Here is an 8,902-nt window from a genome sequence, read left to right as displayed (position 1 = left end):
GGGGGAGGGAGAGGGGGGCAAAAAGGGACCCCGGGCGGCTGCCTCCCACAAAGGATAACCAGTTTTAAAGGGATCGAACTCGCTCTGGGCCTTTACGGGCGTGTGTGGCGTCTGGGGGGCCCCTGAGCGGGGCCAACGTTGAGGTAAAAATGAGTGGAATATGGAGAGCGAGCCCTAGCCGTGCAGACCGGGGAAGCCTCTGGAACGGCGGCCGCGCGAGGGGCCCTTTCCCTGCCTCGGCCGCTGTCGAGGCTCCGAAACCCCCGGCATAAAGGAAGCATCGGGGTCCTGATGTCTCTCTCCGGGCATTCGCCTTAGGAACAACTTTGTCAAGTCTCGCAGAGCCATTTTGCATTGTTAATGCCCTTATTATTGTAGCTGAGGGTTTAGCGAGGTCCTGTTTTCAATGATCTCCTCCCAGACTGCCCTCTGAATAAATGAAAAATGGGGTCAAGCTCATTCCGATACACTTTATTCTGCTTCCCACTCCTTAGATTCTCCTTAAATATATATGTGTGTGTGTATATATATATATATATATATATACTCGGGTAACGCCATTGGATTTTTATTTGCATCGGTGCATCGGTGTTGGAAGAGATTAACCAGTGGTCGGCAAACTCATTAGTCAGCAGAGCCAAATATCAACAGTACGACGATTGAAATTTCTTTTGAAATTTAAGCCAAATTTTTTAAGCTTAAACTATATAGGTAGGTACATTGTTATTAACTTAATTAGGGTACTCCTAAGGCTTAGGAAGAGCCACGCTCAAGGGGCCAAAGAGCCGCAGTTTGCCGACCACTGGATTAAACCGTAGTGTCTAGAAAAGTCTCAGACACTGAAGGAAAGAGGCCTGGCTTCGGATCACAGGTCGGCCACTTCCTGAAAGGTAACCCCCGGCCCCTCGGAGCTTGCCAGTGGCTTCACCTGTGACTTAGGGATGAGCACACCTTGGGAGGATTAGGTAACAACATGGATCTAGCTGAGAACCAGACCTGGTCTTGGAAACTTTCAGTACACGAAATACAATGTTTTTTCCCTTGCTTTTCAGTTATTGCTTTGCTGTTTAAAAACTCTAAATTCTTCCTAAGCTGAAATAACTTTGTCTTAACATTCATTTCACAATCAGAAAATGAATGACCTTCTGTGCCTTAACATTGCAAAACGTATTGACTGGTGCCGTTCGCCAGGAAAGACCCAGTGGAGCAGGGCACGTGTTCGTACTGGCCACCCAAGTAACTGTACGGCTGGGGTACAGCCGGGTGTTCCCGAAAGACCTTCTGGTCCTAATGACCTGTACACCGGAGGTATCCACTTATCCATAATGTTGTGGTTCTCACTTTCTGGACATTTAATATCAAATCTGTCATTCTCCAGGCAAAACATTCAGGAACCAAGGTGGGTTTCTCAGTTCCCTTAGCCAGCGCGGAAGGCTGGGCCTCTCGGCCCAATGCCAAGTCACCACATAGAAAACACGATCGTCCCAGTGGAGACTTGAGGGCAGGGGGGAGAAAAGGAATCAGCTCAAGTCCAGAAGATCTGGATAGCTTTAGTGTTGTTTTCCCCTAAAAGTGAAAATAGATTGGCCTTTTTTCGTGTTGAAAGCCTTTCCTGTTGCATAAGTAACTGTCTCCTGATGAACTTCCTTTTCCTGCCATCTTGGCAAGGCCACATATTATCTTTCCTTCCTTTTTCCTCCTCTTTTTTTATTTTCCAGACGCCTACTTCACTCTTTCTCCTGGTGCTTTTAACTCCTCACAGCACTTCTCTTGACTTCCAAGTCTGAGAGTGAGGGATGGGAGACTGGAGGGAAGACCTCACTGATACACGGCCTCTAGCATCACAAAGCTCAGCAGGAAAAGCAGATCTTAGGAGCCATTGTGACACCTCGAAAAAGTGCTAGATTACGTGTATGTGTAAGGATCCTAAAGGGAACATCACTGAGGTCTCCAGAAAGTAAAGAGTTTTGAAGGATGAGGAAGAGGTTCTGCAGGTTGAAGCAAGCTGAGCAACGTTGCAGCATGAAAGAAAACGAGGCCTAGAAAATACACGCATGGCTGGAATTCGATTTTTGTTTGGGAGTAACTAAAGGTGAGACAGAGGTAAGCAGGAGCCAAGACCAGGAGGGTTTTGTAGGCCAGACAAAGGAGTTTGGTCTTTGTAGGCTAAAAAGAACCTGTGAAGGATTTCCACTAGAGGCATAAGGCAGATTTGTGTTTTTGAAAAGTAATTCTAATTGTGTGAGAGGTGAGATTGAAGATTGGAGGAGGGAGAGACAAGAGGCAGGGAGGCTTAGAAACCAGTTGCAATATTATTGCGTAAGTGAGGTGAGAACTATGATCTGAATGCAATGGCAGAGGAAATATATACAGCAGAGAACAGGTTGAGAAATATTTAGAACGTCAAAAGTTTATAGGACTTGTCTATCTCTCATAACCTCCCCAAAGCTCCTACAACTTCGTCAAAAGTTTATAGGACTTGTCTATCTCTCATAACCTCCCCAAAGCTGCTACAACTTCGTAGAATTTGGAAGTGTCCAGTAAATGCTTATTGTTAAATATTTCCATTCAATTCATGATGTTTTGATATGTATATTCATTTTGTCATGACCACCACAGTCAGGCTAATTCACATATTCATCACCTCATCTAGTTACCATCAGTCCCATTTTTTTTTTTTTTGAGCTTTAAAATTTTGTCCCATGTTGTCTTATTTTCTGATTATGCCATTTGTATATCTTGTCTGTCCTAATTATATCAAACATGTCGTGGGGCTATGCTTTGTCTCATATTGAGGCAGCCTTTGGCATGGGAATCAGATGTTTCCAATATTAATTCTCCGAGGGGCCTTAAGCCATTCATTTGACCGCTCTGGGTCTCACGTGGATCATCTATAAAGTGAGAAGGTTAACTTCCATTATCGCCCCAGGCATTTCTGGGCGCGATGAGCTCTAATCCTACCTTGACCTTTTGTGCTTCCTTGTTCCCCTCTCAGGACTGGCCCCTAACCAGACAAATACACCGTTTTTTATTAAGGATCGCTCGGATAAGTTTCTTTATTCTTACACTATTAATTTCCTAACGCAGCCTTACACAGTTGATGCTTGAAGGAGGCGTGAAGAACGGCGCAGGTCCGCCCGCGCCGGGACTATTTCGGTTGCCCGCGCCGAGCGCGTGGCGGGGGGTTGACGGGCGTTGGGAACTGGGGGGCGGGGGGCCGCAACGCCCACTCGGGCTTTCGGCTCCGCGGGCGCTTGCCCCTGACCCCCTCCCGGTAACCGGTCTACTGAGTAATTTCTCTGTGATCTCTAACAATACCTTCCAGTTGTATAACTTTGTATAGTGTTTAAGGGACAGCCGTAATATCACTTAATCCATAAAGCAAACCAGATTAAGATCGGGCTTGTCCTCACTCTTCCGACGTGAAAATAAAATACTGAGAGGCGGGCATTTGCTCAAGATCATGCAGTTAGAGTGGCAGAGCCAGGCGTCGACCCCGAGCTCCTGCCTCCACATCCCTGTGCCGACCACCTCCCTGGTTTTCAAAATGTGACCCAAGACATTATTTCAAGAAATGTTACTGGATATGGTTGGAAAGGAAAGAATGCTTTGATGAAAGAGATTTGGAAATTGCTAACTTACACAAAGATAACCTGATTACTTTACCGTAGGATTTTTTAAATCCCAAAGAGGCATATTATTTTCTAAACTTATTTGGCCAGAGAAGCCTTTTTTTAAAAAAAAAAAAAAAAGGAGCTGATATCCACGGAAAAGACTTAAAGATATACTCCACCCGGTAGGATGAATTTATGCTTTGTGAATGATTGCTAACAATAGTTCTTATCTAAGTGACTGAATACTTTATGTGAAGTCTGTGACTGTATATAGGTCTACCTCCATATGTATGGGGGGGTGGAGGAGGGGTGTAAAAAATAATCTTTGACATCAAATTTATCAATAACTATGAGCCTGTGTACTCAGAAGGTGGGGGGATTCTATTGCAAGAAAGTAGAACAACTATTTCAAGCTGACTGAGATTTGCAAGAGTATTTTAAAACACACTAGGAGGTACACTCAGAAGTAAACATCCTTCTTAAGAGTGGGTGATGTCAAGGAGACATTAGTTCTTTTTGTTATTCACTGCTGAGACATTAGTTCTTTTTGTTATTCACTGCTTCCTGTCTCTGAATTTATAGTCTTATTTGTCAAGCCTCACTAAAATGCCTCCGCACAAACCAGATACATACAATAAAATGTTGTTTTAAATCTACCGATTGTGGACTTTGTTTATACAAGTCTGAAGTCCCTGGTTCTTTGGATTATCTAAAATTTGAGGGCTAGCATTACTATTCTGCTTAGATTGTGTCTTGTGTTTTTGAAAGAGAGCTGGCCCTGATTCAGAAACTCTGGTAAGGCAGCCAAGACGGGAAACCTGCAGTTCCTAAGAATAGAAGTTACTGTTTACAATAATACTGTACTCTGTGTTTGGCGGTAAAATCTTATTAGTGATCAACTAATCCACAGGGGATCATTATGAGGAAACTGAGGCCCAGAGATGACAAGGCTACCCTGAGTAGGCAGGGACAGGACGGACACCTGTTGCAATTGAAGGAAGTCCAAATGGCCAGTGGAAAAATAAGGAGGGAGGGTAGTTCACTAACTGGGAAACCCAGAGTCCTAATTTCTTGCTACAAATGATGCCATCATTTTTCCCTCTCTCCTTTCTGTTCTCTTGCCATTCACTTTAGATTTCTTTCTTCTGTTAGTCTCTCCATGCAGCCAGCAAAGATAGCTCCAAAGAAAACTCCTTCCCACCATGAATATGGGGGTGGAGCAGAATTTATTATCAGAAGAGGTGGGAGAAAAGCATTCTGGGCAGCAAAAAAGCAATAGCAATCACAGTCCTCTACAAAAGTCATTAGTGCTTCAATCTGTCAGGACCACAGAAATTAGAAAAGTACCCTTTCACCAGTCAGAAGCCTAAGGATTCCTTCAGAAAGGACCAGTCCAGCTCAGTCCGGGGCTATACTCTCATTCAACCCAACTTCCACAGTTTGGGTTTTCATAGCCATGTCACATGCCAAGATGCTGGTCGATCTCTTTATCAGACACTTCTGCCCACAGCTCCTATGTATACTATTCAATGAAAACATAACTTATGTCCTGTAAAACTGTGACATCTGCAAAGTTTATATTGTTTTTTTCTGAAACCTTAATGTTTCTGAAACCCCCAGATTCACCTACACCTTTACAGAAACCCTGCACCATCCTTCTTTCTGATTCTATATAGTTAAACAAAAGATTAGGAAATCAGCAGTTACACTATGACTAAAACTTAATGGATATTACTTTTCAGATGTTTTTCTCAATTGTCAAACATTCACTGAAAACAAACATTTGTTGAAAACGTAAGGGTGTAAATTAAATAAAATATAGACCCTGTCCTCAAAAATATGCACACAAAGCACTAAGAATTTTGCTCCTGTAAAAAGAATGTCGAGGAAGAGAAAAGTGAGAAGATATTTGCAGGTAGAAGGGAACTTCTAGGCTCTACTCAACTCCGGGTTGGCCAGGAGCTGCTCTGGTCTTGAGCCCCACAGCAGTTTGCAGAATAGGTCCCCATTCCTTAACTCCAAACCTGTCTACCCATCCTTCAGCCCCAAGACTCAAGATGCCAAGGATCCAAAATGTCAGCCTCTTCACCATTTTTGTTTCCTCTCCTCTAGCTTTCATTTGTTCACTCATTCTTTCGTTCATTTATTCATCCAAAGAGTACCCAGTGACTGCTTACAATTCTCCCCTGTCTCTACATGCTCCTTTCTCTGGATCCTTGCAGCCCTCTGAGTGAGCATTCTTGGAGCTTCTACTGCGTTAAGACCAACAGTCCTCAGGTGGGAAAAGCAACTGGGGGAAAAGACAAGGAGGAACTGACTCTAGGAAGTCCAGAGAACTGGGACAAGGCAAGGAAACCTGGATTGTCAGAATCTTGCCTTTGTCCTCAAAAATGACAGTATTTATAGGTGTTCATATGTACATGTACCTAAGATAAGGGAAGGTGAGGGCTTTCAAACAGTGAATGGTATCTAGAGAATTGGGGCATTTATGATTCTAGATAAATAGATACAAAAAGAACTATAACATCAGTGAGATTAATACCATATGGTTTAATGGCAAGACTACACTGGAAATCTGAAGACTTGAGGTTTAGTTTTAGCTTTTTGTGACTTTAAACAAGTTACTTCAATTGTGAAAAGGGGGACTGACCTAGATGTGTCCTGGAGACCCTTCCAAATCTAGTGACCTATGATTATATACAAATCAAAACTAGTCTTGGTAATTTGCCATCATACTAATTTTATACAACATGGTTAATGTTGTAAATCTTTTTTTTTTTTTGTAAATCTTTAGTACAACAGTAAATTGTTAGATAATACACACAGTGCATAAACTATGGACACAGTTTATGCTGTATTCATAAATTCGTGGTATATAAACAGACATTCTTTTCAGAAACCTAGAAAAAAGATGATAGGTAGATAGATGACAAACATTGGTCACAGCTTATGCATTTATTTCATTTTGCCTTGAGAAAGAGAGAGAGTGAGGGTGATATGAATTTGTTTTCCTACTTATTTATGCATTCATTAGTTGCTTGAAGTATGTGCCCTGACCAGGGATCAAACCACAACTTTGGTGTATCAGGACAACGCTCTAACCAATTGGGCTACCCGCGTCCAGGGCCCAGCTTATGCTTTAGGCACTCTGTTTGAATTAATATGTTTGAAGATGAGAATAGGGTCCCAGTTAGTAGGAGAATCCATATCTTCCAAGCAACCAAGGACCCAAAATGAATCCCAAGAGATTCTCTCAATCTGGAGGCCTGGAGAAACCAGGAGGAAGGAGGCTAGGTTTTTCCAATGTTACAATAGAGCAGATCCTTGGAGATTTCTCAGCCTGGTCAATATGCCCGCAGCTTTCCCAAACTTTCCCAGGGCTCTGATATAGATAGTAGGAATCACATTCTTTATACTCTCCATCTACCCACTTACAAAGTACCTAGTATTTACCTAGCACAGTATCTATTGCACAGTAGATAAATGTTTCATAAATAAATGAATGGAATGTGGCACTGTGCCAATTATCATTTTGTTCACAAATAATTCTCTGCATCTGGAGTGCTCTTTCAAATAGGTCAGCTCCCACCAAGGAGTTGCAATTACTGAGGAAGTGAAACCGTTTGACAAGTGGCACTTAAAAGATCTTCGTTTTGCTTTCCAGCCAGCACTTCTCTTGTGAAATGTCCAAAGAGAAAGGACAAAATGAAAAATTTCCTGTTACGTCAGTAATGTAAAAGGCGCAGACATTTTCATATAGTGAGTCTAAAATTCAAGACCAGCGTAGATATATTCATCTGACAAACGATATTTGTCTGCTGCTGTTATAAACTGAATTGTCCCCACCACCCCCAAATTAAAATGTTGAATTCTTGACCTTCAATACCTCATAATGTATTTGTATTTGGAGGTAGGGTCTTTAAAAAAGGTAATTAAGTTAAAATGGTGGACCCTAATCCATTATGATTGGTGTCCTAATAAAAAGAGGAAATTTGGTCACAGACACAAAAAGAGGACCGAGAGAGAAGATGGCCATCTACAAGCCAAAGAGAGAGGCTTTAGAAGAAACCAACTCAGCAGATACCTTGGTTTTTGACTGCTAGCCTCCACAAATATGAGGAAATATGGCTTAGTGCTTTGTTTGGACCAAACATGCTAAAGTGATCAGAACTGTGTTGCTTGCTGACATCCCACTCCATCCAGTTCTGTATAAACTGGCATCTCAACTACAGGACCTCTGCACTCTGACTAGACCCTCTGTCAAGAGGGTACTCTGAGCCAGATAGAGTCTGGGTCAGATTCTGTCTGGGGAAGGTTACCCCAATGTTAGCTATTCAAACAAGCATTTGGAAGAGTAGGATTTGATGAGACCAGAAAGGGAAGGCAAATGAATGCCAGAGATAATTTCTTTTACCTGAATCTTGCTTTATAGACTATCACGGTTCTTTTTATTTATTTTTTTCTGGAAAGTACAATATATTAAAAAGTATGGTTTATATCAGCTTTCTTGTCAATAAAAATGGAGAAGTTATCACATGTTCTAGTAAGGATTTTGATGAGGGAAAAATACTGGAAATATAAAAATCAACTGAAAGGAAAAGCATGGAACAGTCTGATGAATATTAGAGGGAAGGGGGGGGGCGGCAGCAAGAGATTACTCAAAGAAATTATATGCATATATGCATAAACCATGAACACAGAAAATAGTTCTGTGAAGACCTAGGGGTGGGGGGCGGTGTGGGGTGGAGGGAGTCAATGGGAGAGGGGGAAGGGGACATCTGTAATACTTTCAACAATAAAGATAAATTTTTTTTATAAGAAAAAGAAAAGCAGCAAGGAACACAGGTATCATTGTAAATATTCTTTAGTGTGTGACACAGATATCCTCCTGAAATTTTTATTATGAAGCAGATTCTGCATAAAGAACTTAATTTTCTTACTTCTCATTAGAATACTCAAAATGTGTTCTTCTGGAAAATGATTTCAGTTTAACATTTGCAATATATTTTTGTTTATACTTCCCTCTCTTTCTTACATTCATTTTTTCTTGATTTCTATCTAGCTTTTCTCTCAACACCCTGTATATCCAGAGCTCAAAGCCATATATGCTACCACCAGTGGCTACCATTTTCAACAGCACAGCTCTATAGATTCAAGCAGAGTAATTTGTTATTTATGCACTCTTGAGCCCAAGTTCAGGAACAAGAAATGTGGGGTCCAGGTAAGAGTCTACTTTTTTGGTGTGCCTGAGATTTTCCCAGTAATAGCAGTGAGAGTCCCACATCCTA

Source organism: Myotis brandtii, unplaced genomic scaffold (assembly GCF_000412655.1).
Source record: "Myotis brandtii unplaced genomic scaffold, ASM41265v1 scaffold398, whole genome shotgun sequence".
NCBI lineage: Eukaryota > Metazoa > Chordata > Mammalia > Chiroptera > Vespertilionidae > Myotis > Myotis brandtii.
This window is presented reverse-complemented; position numbering follows the sequence as displayed.